The sequence below is a fragment of the Microtus pennsylvanicus genome, chromosome 1 (assembly GCF_037038515.1).
Source record: "Microtus pennsylvanicus isolate mMicPen1 chromosome 1, mMicPen1.hap1, whole genome shotgun sequence".
Classification (NCBI taxonomy): Eukaryota; Metazoa; Chordata; class Mammalia; order Rodentia; family Cricetidae; genus Microtus; species Microtus pennsylvanicus.
Window position 1 is genome coordinate 174503151 of NC_134579.1, and position 11931 is coordinate 174515081.

Sequence of the window (11931 nt, forward strand, 5' to 3'; positions counted from 1 at the left end):
TTGGTTTAATTACAAGGTATTAGGATGAAAACAGTTCTGTCTGTAACATATCTTAAACCCATGCCATAAAGTCATTTTAGTAACTAGAAAAAAATCTAGTTGAATTTCAATTCTCAATGTAGAAGGAATTTAATTAATAAAACAATTATTGATGTTTAAAATTTACTGCATTTGGATCATAAATATATATGGTAGCAACATTCATGACAGTCACCAGATGGAATCAGCCGAAGTTGGTCATCATTGCAACAAAATAGACAAGACGGTTAATTTATAGCCTCAAAGGGTTATTTTGGTTTGTGCGCTGTTGCTTTCTAGTCTGTGGCAAGGAATTGCACAGTGCAGAGTGTGGTGGAGCAAAGCAGATCTCAGAATCACTGGATACAAAGAGAAAAAAAAAGGAGGCTAAGGGATAAATATCCCACTCAATAAAATGCCACCGTGTGTCTGATTTCCTCTCATTTGGCCCTCCCAGTAAATTTTAATAGCACCAGGGAGGCTCAGGTTTCACCATATGTCCATTTGTGGGAACCTTGTTAAGATAACACACATTTCATTGCCCATGTATGCTAAAACAAATATGTGAATGAGTGGCACATCAAATGATAGCGGGATGTGTCATATTTTTTGTTTTGGGGGGAGCTTATTGATGTTGTTATTTTAAGAAAGGATCTTTTATCATAGTCCTGGATGTCCTACACTCTCTAAGTAGAACAAGCTGGCCCCAAACTTCTTTGCCTCTACCTCCTGAGTGCTGGGATTAAAGGTTGTGCCAGTATACCTATGTGGCAAATATATGAAAAAAAATCCATTTTAGAAAAAAAATATTCATCTTCGTCCCTGGGTTCAGAGGTTCTAATTCATGGCTTGTAGGCTTTGTTTCAGGACCCATAATGGCACAGAGCATCATGATAGCTTGAAACTTTTGCAGGAGTGTCTCAGTCAAATATTTCTTGCAAATGTGAATAATTAGGTTCCAATCCGTTTACACACTATATAGTATTTCATCGGTGATTTATGGAGTACCAGTAAAAGAAATTTTCTTGAACCAATGCAGAGCCATAAATGAGAAATATGAAGCAGAAAGGGATTCACAGATTATCAACCTTTCTTTTCTGATTTCTTATTTTGGAATTTTGTGTTCTATCATCTACAGATGATATGTTCACTGTTCATAAAAATTTATTTTAATGACAGCCATTAAAATGTGATTTAAAAAAGACCAAGTCTACAGGTGTGGAAGCTTCTGCAATAGGATTTGGCAATGAAACTGACCCAACTCAGAATGTATTATAGCAGCATTTAGGAAATGGCCAGTGAAAACTCTATTAGTGAACTACTCAGGAATGAGGGAAATACCATGCAAACTGGCTTAATTGGATCCTTGCTGAAGCCAAGCCGGGTGACCAGTTGTCAACTGTGCGAAGGTTCTCTGAGATTGTGAAACATAGGCTAGTTTTCTTTGCTTTATGTCTAAAAGCTAATTATGAGAGAGGAAATATAATATTAGTCTTTCTGGATCTGGGTTACTTCACTCATTATGATGTTTTCTAGATCCATCCATTTGCCTGCAAATATCAATATGTCATTTTTCTGCTGTATAGTACTGCATTGTGTAAATATATTTTCCTTATCCATTCTGCAGTTGAGGGGCATTTAGGCTGTACCAGTTTTCACTCCCACCAGCAATGCAGCAGTGTTCCCTTTACCCCACATCCTCTCGAGCATAAGTTGTCATCAGTGTCTTTGATCTTGGCCATTCTTAAAGGTGTAAGATGGAATCTCGGACTTTTTTTGATTTGCATTTCTCTGATGGCTAAGGATTTTGAACATTTCCTTATGTGTCTTTCAACCATTTTAAATTCCTTTGAGAGTTCTCTGTTTAGGTCTGTACTCCATTTTTTATTGGATTATTTGGTCTTTTGAAGACTAGTTCCTTGAGTTCCTTGTATATTTTGGAGATCAGACCTCTTTCTGATGTGGGGTTAGTGAAGATATTTTCCCATTCTGTAGGCTGTCATTTTGTCTTGTTGATCAGTTCCTTTGCTTTACAGAAGCTTTTCAGTTTTAGGAGCTCCCATTTATTAATTAATTCTCTCAGTGTCTGTGCTACTGGGGTTATATTTAGAAAGTGGTTCCCTATGCCAATGTGTTTAAGTGTATTTCCCACTTCTTTGTCCACAAGGAAGAACCCCTGTCTTGAAAAACCAAAACAACAACAACAAAAAAGCAAGCAAAGGGTCTTTCAGGCCTCTCCCTGTTCAAGTAATGAAGAGACAATTTCTTCATTTGAATATGTTTAATTTCTCAATTAACTGGTTCACTAAAAACCAACTGGATTAGCAGTTGGCACTTGGTGGTAGACTACGTTTTCTCAGTAGGGTAGATCTAGTTATTTTGTGAGGGGAAATCCATGAAAATAAAAAGAGCAAAAGTCAGTAGTTGGAAACTCACTTTTTGAGTACAAAGAATTGGCTGATGATTAATCTCAATATTGAACATCTTTAGAGTAATTGAATGAACCAAAACAGTCAACTCAAATTTGAATACACCAAGGGAAAGTGAGTCTGGATAACCAGATTGCAGTGCTGGGGCAGAGGTACTAGATGGAAAATTATTGAGAATAAACATAAAGGGTGGGGGAGATTCTGGCTTAACAAAACTAACAGGATTTTTGTCTAAGCAGGACAGAGTGATCAGATGTTTCATGGAACACTGAGAAAGGCAAGTACTGGCGCTTGCCCATGAATATGGTATGCGACAGCTTGCCAAACTAGTCTGAGAAGGAAGTAACCAGATGCTGGTGGTCTCAATAAACTCCAATCAGCTCTCAGGAAACACACACTCTTCACTCTTCAGAACATGAGTAAGTTACTTTTGCCCTTTCCCCTAGAAAACTTCTTAATTCTATGTACCTTTATGCATATTCTTGCAATTTAAGAGACTGAATTCTGAATAAGGACAATGTCTAAGAAAGCCTTCACCTGTTGCAGGAAAGAGACCCTGGACTATCCCTATGGATAGGCAAGGTGAACAGACATAGTAGCTTGAGACTTGTAAGGCTAAATACTAGAAACAGTCTTGCCACTGAGGCTCATATCAGTCAGCAATCCAATCTGGAAGACATACTTATCTCTTCTCCTTTGCTGTCTTGACAGCTGCTAAAATAAACCTCGACTGCCTGCTCGCTCTACCTGTCCCCAGTGTGAATTCTATGCTGTGAGGAGCACAATATCAAGAGTATTTTGAATTTGGTGGAGATTCCATGTAATCTATAATTAATTGCAGTTTAATCCTGTTAACCATGCGACAGAGCTCTTCATTCTTTGGTGTCTTAATTTCTTTATATGTTGTCTCTACACATTCTTGTAGAGATCTTTCACTTTCTTGGTTAGATTTATTCTTGGGTATTTTTGAGGCTATCTTAGAGTTGTTTTCCTGATTAATTTCTTGAATTTTGCATTTCCCAAAATTCAGCTTGATCTTTCTCAGTTTTTCTATCTTTTTGTTAATTTATGTGTTCCTGATCTATATTGTCTTATTTCATCTTAGTCATTTATACCCTTTTTTTAAATTCATTCAAAAATTTATACATATCTTTATCCTGTGACTCCACTGAAATTCTTATAATCCCTTTGAATTATTCCTCTAGAATTTTATTTATTCCACCCATAGTGATATCCATTGCTGTAATATTTTTAAATTTCATGGATTAATATTGATTTCATTTCTTATATTTCTTCTGTTTCTTTACAGACAATTCTGAAATAATCTTCAAATGAATGTTGTTAGCATCTTGCATTCCTTCACTTGAAATACTTTCACTAGTCAATACCCTCTGCTTTCAGTTACTTTCTTTAGATAGAGAATTTTGAACACCACATATTTCATGTTTTATATAGTAATAAATGCAATTTATCTGGGAGAAAAACACAAAGCAGGCTTATGCCACTTTAAAATTACTGTGTTGTACATTTAGATATCGTTACAATAGTAAGGTATACACTATATGTTTTTACCATAATTACAAGGAATTAATTCATCACACTAAAGTTCTATTTTTATTAATTTATTTGTTTATTAAAGATTTCTGCCTCCTCACCGCCGCCGCCTCCCATTCCCCCCCCCAATCAAGTCCCCCTCCCTCATCAGCCCAAAGAGCAGTGAGGGTTCCCTGCCCTGTGGGAAGTCCAAGGACCTCCCACCTCCTTCCAGGTCTAGTAAGGTGAGCATCCAAACTGCCTAGGCTCCCACAAAGCCAGTACTTGCAGTAGGATCAAAACCCAGTGCCATTGTTCTTGACTTCTCAGCAGTTCATTGTCCGCTATGCTCAGCGAGTCCGGTTTTATCCCGTGCTTATTCAGACCCAGTCCATTTGGCCTTGGTGAGTTCCCGATAGAACATCCCTATTGTCTCAGTATGTGGGTGCACCCCTCGCGGTCCTGAGTTCCTTGCTCGTGCTCTATCTCCTGCTCCTGATTTGGACCTTGGGGTTGGAGTCAGGTGCTCCAATGAGGGACTCTATCACTGTCTCCTTTCATCGCCTGACGAAGGTTAATATCGAGGAGGATGACTATGTGTTTTTCATTGGGTTCCCCTTCTTATTTAGCTTCTCTAGGATCATGAATTATAGGCTCAATGTCCTTTATTTATGGCTAGAATCCAAATATGAGTGAGTACATCCCATGTTCATCTTTTTGGGTCTGGCTTACCTCACTCAGGATAGTGTTTTCTATTTCCAACCATTTGCATGCAAAATTCAAGAAGTCATTGTTTTTTACTGCTGAGTAGTACTCTAATATGTATATATTCCATACTTTCTTCATCCATTCTTCCATTGAAGGGCATCTAGATTGTTTCCAGGTTCTGGCTATTACAAACAATGCTGCTATGAACATTGTTGAGCATATACTTTTGTCATATGATAGGGCATCTCTTGGGTATATTCCCAAGAGTGGTATTGCTGGGTCCAGGGGTAGGTTGATCCCGAATTTCCTGAGAAACCGCCACATTGTTTTCCAAAGTGGTTGCACAAGTTTACATCCCACCAGCGATGGATGAGAATACCCCTTTCTCCACAACCTATCCAGCAAAGGCTATCATTAAAGTTCTTTTTTTTATTGAAAGAAAAAAGAAAGAAATTCCCACCTCCTCTCAGCCTCCCATTTCCCTCCCCCTCCTCCCACTCTTCTCATCCTCCCCCCATTCTTCTCCCCCTCCCTCTCCAGTCCAAAGAGCAGTCAGGGTTCCCTGCCCTGTGGAAAGTCCAAGGTCCTCCCCCCTCCATCCAGGTCTAGGATGGTGAACATCCATACTGGCTAGGCTCCCACAAAGCCAGAACATGAAGTAGGATCAAAACCCAGTGCCATTGTCTTTGGCTTCTCATCAGCCCTGATTGTCTGCCATCTTCAAAGAGTCTGGTTTTATCCCATGCTTTTTCAGTCACAGTCCAGCTGGCCTTGGTGAGCTCCCAATAGATCAGCCCCACTCTCTCAGTGGCTGGGTGCACCTCTCGTGGTCCTGACTTCCTTGCTCATGTTCTCCCTGCTTCTGCTCTTAACTGGGACCTTGGGAGCTCAGTCCAGTGCTCCAGTGTGGGTCTCTATCTCTATCCCCATTCATCGCCAGATGAAGGTTCTATGGTGATATGCAAGATATTCATCAGTATGGCTATTGGATAGGGTCATTTCAGGTTCTTTATCCTCAGCTGCCCAAAGAACTAACTGGAGACATCGCCCTGGGCACCTGGGAGCCCCTCTAGGTTCAAGTCTCTTGCCAACCCTAAGATGGCTTGCTTAATTAAGTTATGTGATTCCCTGCTCCTCTATCCAACCTTCCTTTCTCCCAATCATCCTGTTTCCCCAAGTTCCCCCCCCCATTCTCCCATTCTTACTTTTCTCTCCCCATCTCCCCTTACCCCTAACCTACCACACCCCCAAGTTCCCAATTTTTTGCCTGGCAATCTTGTCTACTTCCCATACCCAGGATGACAACTATATGTTTTTCTTTGGGTTTACCTTCTTATTGAGATTCTTTAGCATCCCTGATTATAGACTCAATGACCATTATTTGTGGCTAGAAACCAATTATGACTGAGTACATCCCATGTTCCTATTTTTGGGTCTGGGACACCTCACTCAGGATAGTGTTTTCTATTTCCATCCATTTGCATGCAAAATTCGAGAAGTCATTGTTTTTTACCGCTGAGTAGTACTCTAATGTGTATATATTCCACATTTTCTTCAACCATTCTTCTATTGAAGGACATCTAGGTTGTTTCCAGGTTCTGGCTATTACAAATAATGCTGCTATGAACATAGTTGAACAAATGCCCTTGTCATATGATCGGGCTTCTCTTGGGTATATTCCCAAGAGTGGTATTGCTGGGTCCATGGGTAGGTTGATCCTGAATTTCCTGAGAAACCAACACACTGCTTTCCAGAGTGGTTGCACAAGTTTGCATTCCCACCAGCAATGGATGAGGGAACCTCTTCCTCCACAACGTCTCCTGCAAAGGCTATCATTGGTGTTTTTGATTTTAGCCATTCTGACAGGTGTAAGATGATATCACAAAGTTGTTTTGATTTGCATTTCCCTGATTGCTAAGGAGGTAGACATGATCTTAACTGTCTTTTGGCCATTTGAACTTCTTCTGTTGAGAATTCTCTGTTCAGTTCAGTGCCCCATTTTTAATTGGGTTAATTAACATATTAAAGTCTAGTTTCTTAAGTTCCTTATATATTTTGGAGATCAGACCTTCGTCTGTTGCAGGGTTGATGACAATCTTCTTCCAGTCAGTAGGTTGCCTTTTTGTCTTAGTGACAATGTCCTTTGCTTTACAGAAGCCTCTCAGTTTCAGGAGGTCCCATTTATTCTATGTTTCCCTTAATGTCTGTGATGCTGGGGTTATACATAGGAAGTGGTCTCCTGTGCCCATCTGTTGTAGTGTACATCCCATTTTCTCTTCTATCAGGTTCAGTGTGTTCAGACTGATATTGAGGTCTTTGATCCATTTGGACTTGAGTTTTGTGCATGGTGATAGCTATGGGTCTATTTTCACTCTTCTATAGGTTGACATCCAGTTGTGCCAGCACCATTTGTTGAAGATGCTTTCTTTCTTCCATTGTATACTTTTAGCGCCTTTATTGAAAATGAGGTGTTCATAGGTTTGTGGGTTAAAATCCAGGTCTTCTATACGATTCCACTGGTCGACTTCTCTGTTATTGTGCCAGTACCACACTGTTTTCATTACCGTAGCTCTGTAATAGAGTTTGAAGTCAGGGATCGTAATGCCTCCAGAAGTTCCTTTATTGTATAAGATTGTTTTGGCTATCCTGGGTTTTTTGTTTTTCCATATAAAGTTGATTCTTGTCTTCTCAAGATCTGTGAAGAATTTTGATGGGACCTTGATGGGGATTGCATTGAATCTATAAATTGCCTTTGGTAGAATTGCCATTTTTACTATGTTGAACCTCCCAATCCAAGAGCAAGGGAAGTCCTTCCATTTTTCTGGTATCCTCTTCAATTTCTTTCTTCAATGCCTTAATGTTCTTGTCAAATAGATCTTTCACTTCCTTGGTTGGAGTTACCCCAAGATATTTTATGCTGTTTCTGGCTATCGTGAAAGGTGAAGCTTCTCTGATTTCCATCTCTGCTTCCATATTCTTTGTGTATAGGAGGGCAACTGATTTTTTGGAATTGATCTTGTATCCTGCCACATTACTAAAGTTGTTTATCAGATGTAGGAGTTCTTTGGTGGAGTTTTTGGGGTCGCTTATGTACACTATTATATCATCTGCAAATAACGAAAGTTTAACTTCTTCCTCTCCAATACAAATCCCCTTGATCCCCTTATGTTGTCTTATTGCGACTGCTAAAACTTCAAGCACTGTTTTGAAGAAGTATGGAAAGAGTGGACAGCCTTGTCGTGTTCCTGATTTTAGTGGGATGGCTTTGAGTTTCTGACGGTTTAATTGATGTTAGCTGTCAGCTTGCTGTAAATAGCTTTTATTATATTTAGGTATGACCCTTGTATCCCTAATCTCTCCAATACTTTTATCATAAAGGGATGTTTAATTTTGTCAAATGCTTTTTCAGCATCTAATGAAATTATCATATGTTTTTTTTCTTTCAGTTTATTTATATGATGAATTACATTGATAGATTTTTGTATGTTGAACCAGCCCTGCATCTCTGGGATGAAGCCTACTTGATCATAATGGATAATTTTTCTAATGTGTTCTTGGATTCGGTTTGCCACTATTTTGTGGAGGATTTTTGCGTCTATGTTCATGAGCGAGATTGGCCTGTAATTCTCTTTCTTGGTTGAGTCTTTGTGTGGTTTTGGTATCAGAGTAAATGTAGCTTCATAAAGGAATTCGGCAATGACTCTTCTGTTTCTATATTGTGAAATACATTAAGGAGTATAGGTATTAGGTCTTCTTGGAAGTTCTGGTAAATTCCGCATTGAAACCATCTGGTCCTGGGCTTTTTTTGGTAGGGAGGTTTTTGATAGCAGCTTCTAATTCTTCGCGACTAACAGGTCTATTTAGATTGTTCACCTGGTCCTGGTTTATCTTTGGTATATGGTATTTATCTAAAAAACGTGTCCATTTCTTTTACATTTTCCAATTTTGTGGCATACAGGCTTTTGTAGTAAGATCTAATGATTCTCTGAATTTCCTCTGTGTCTGTGGTTATGTCCCCCTTTTCATTTCTGGTCTTATTAATTTGCATATTCTCTCTGCTGTTTGATTAGTTTGAATAGGGGTTTATCAATCTTGTTGATTTTCTCCAGGAACCGGCTTTTTTTTCATTGATTCTTTGGATTGTTTTCTGTGTTTCTATTTTATTGATTTCAGCCCTCAGTTTGATTATTTCCAGTCTTCTACTTCTCCTAAGTGAGTCTTCTTCTTTTTTTTTCTAGAGCTTTCAGGTGGGCTGTTAAGTCTCCAATGGGTGCTTTCTCCATTTTCTTTAAATGGGCACTTAGTGCTATGAGCTTTCCTCTTAGTGTCCCATAAGTTTGAGTATGTTGTTTCTTTCTTTTCATTGAATTCAAGGAAGACTTTAATTTCTTTCTTTATTTCTTCTTTGATCCAGGTGTGGTTCAGTAGTTGACTGTTCAGTTTCCATGAGCATTGGGGGTAGCATTCTTGTTGAAATTTAACTTTAATCCATGATGATCCGATAAAACACAGGTGGTTACTAATATTTTTTTGTAACTGTGGAGGTTTGCTTTGTTACCGAGTATGTGGTCAATTTTCGAGAAGGTTCCATGAGCTGCAGAGAAGAAGGTATATTCTTTCCTATTTGGGTGGAATGTTCTATAGATGTCTTTTAAGTCCATTTGATTCATTACCTCCCTTAATCCTCTTATTTCTCTGTTTGGTTTCTGTCTCATTGACAGAGAAATTCTGTATTGAAAAACCAAAATAAATAGATAAATAAGCAAGAAATTCTGCAAAAGAATAATAAAAGTTAAATAAAATTGGCAAAAGAATAAATTTCATTTGAGCCATGGTAAATTGGAGACCATTGTGCATATAGCTAAATATGTAATTTCAAATCACAGAGTCATTATTCATAAACATGTTGCAAAGTCATTGTGGGTGCAAATAGATTAGTTCACACATATATCAACAATGAAACTAATATTTCTAACAAATAAAAATATCCAAAGGGAATAAAATTCTCATAAGGGGTACAAAGTCATCTCATACTGTTATATAATATTCCTGTAATAGACCTTTCTAAGCAAGACTATAAAATTGGATAGCTTAGAGTAAAGCATTGATATGATGACCTCATTTCTGTGAAATTATTTAAGTTTCTCTGTAGCTTTGGAGCCTGTCCTGGAACTAGCTCTTGTAGACCAAGATGGCCTCAAATTCATGGAATTCTGCCTGCCTCCTGAGTGCCGGGGTTAAGGCATGTGCCACCACTGTTCAGCTTCTTTTGGAGAAATTTGTATAACATGTTTTAATCATCTTCACCCGTCCTCTCCCAAGTCTCCTCATATTTTATCCATATATGGCCAAAATAGAAAGTTTCGTGTATATCTTAATACTCTATTCAGATTACTTTTGCATTGTTACTTATTCATGAATTCAATCCTATGTTCTATTGGGTTGATTATTTTTTAACAATTTAAAGTAATGTAAAATGAATCACAATTATTGATAGTTATGTTTTTATTGCATTGGATAAAACCTTTTTATTTTCTGAGACAGAGTCTCACTGTCTGGGAACTTGTTATATAGGTCAAGCTGGCCTGCAACTCATAGAGATTCACCTGCCTCTGCCTCTTAAGTGGTAGCATTAAATGTACATACTGCCATGCTCAGTGTGCTAACTAACCTTTCTTATCTTTACATACTTCCAAACTTCAATGAAAGTCTTTTGAGTGAAAAAGTAATTTTGTTCATGCTTTCACCATCCTTACGTCAAAAATTGTATTTTATTCCAATTGTATGTGCCCCATCCCCATGTGTGTATATGTATAGTTTTTCTTCTTTCTTCCATATATATATGATCCAAATATCTCATAGGGCCCTGAAACTTTTCGTCTCAGTGACAATTAGTGTCAACTGTCACACAGTCAGAAATACTTAGCTAGGCTGCTCCTTTGAGTAAGCCAACTACTATACCAATTTCCACACTAGGCACTGTAGGGACCTCACAAACTGGATTGATTTGTAAACACTACTTCAGTTTGCAACACTGAGAATTTAAGAATAGCCTTGAGGTTTAGAAGATTAAATTACCCTCAGATTATGTCCTGTTCCCTTATCAGGGAAAGTTTTATATTAAATAGATTAAGAATCTCTTCTGGGGTCAAATTCTGTGTTTTGCTGGAACCTGAGAATCATCATTAAATTACAGTTTTTGTAGGAATAAGATGATGGAAGAATGGATTAAGAGATGAGAGAAGATGGTAGGACAGAACTGGGGCAAAAGCCTACTACTGTAGGAAATAAAATGCAGGTTATATGTACTAATAAGTGATGGAGGTGGGTCTTTTATCTATCTGTTGCTTTCATTTGTTAACTAATAAAGAAACTGCTTGGCCTTTGATAGAACAGAAAATTAGGTAGGCGGAGTAGACAGAACAGAATGCTGGGAGAAAGAAGCTGAGTCAGACAGTCGCCATGATTCTCCCACTCCAGACAGCCGCAGGTGAAGATCTTCCCTGGTAAGTCACCTTGTGGGCTACACAGATTATTAGAAATGGGTTAGATCAATATGTAAGAGCTAGCCAATAAGAGGCTGGAACTAATGGGCCAGGCAGTGTTCAAAAAAATACAGTTTCCGTGTAATTATTTCGGGGCATAAGCTAGCTGGTGGCCAGGAGCTGGGCGGCAGGAATGCGGCGCACAGCTCCTATCACTACAAATAAGAAAACTGGAAAAGCATTGCTAAGAAAGGGCACTTTGAGAATTTGAAAATGAATTTATTTACTCAGGAGGGTTATAAACCACTGAGTCCTCTGTTACTACAAACTGTTTCTAACAGAAGAGATGGACTTGATGAACAACAGGACAGGGGCATGGGAGACTGAAGATATAACTTTGAGGAAAGGAACCAGGCCCAGAACCCCAGACAGCCTGGATTACCTTTTATTCAAAGATGACCTCAAAGCACATTGCAGCTGTCACTTTCAAATACATCTTATGTTGACTCGGTGATTTTAGTAACTGAGTAAATATGAACTTTGTGTTCCTGTGGCTGACTATGGTTCCCGGAAGAACATGAGAGGTTTTTACAAAAGTCAACTTTTACCCAATTTATCAAGGCTAAAGTACTCATGCCTTCCCTAGTTCACTACTCTCTTTCCCAAACAAACTCTGTCAAGGCTATTTGTACCTCAGCAACCCTTTGATTCCTGCCATTCTTATCACTTGAGCGACTTGGGTTTTTTCCTCAGTTGAT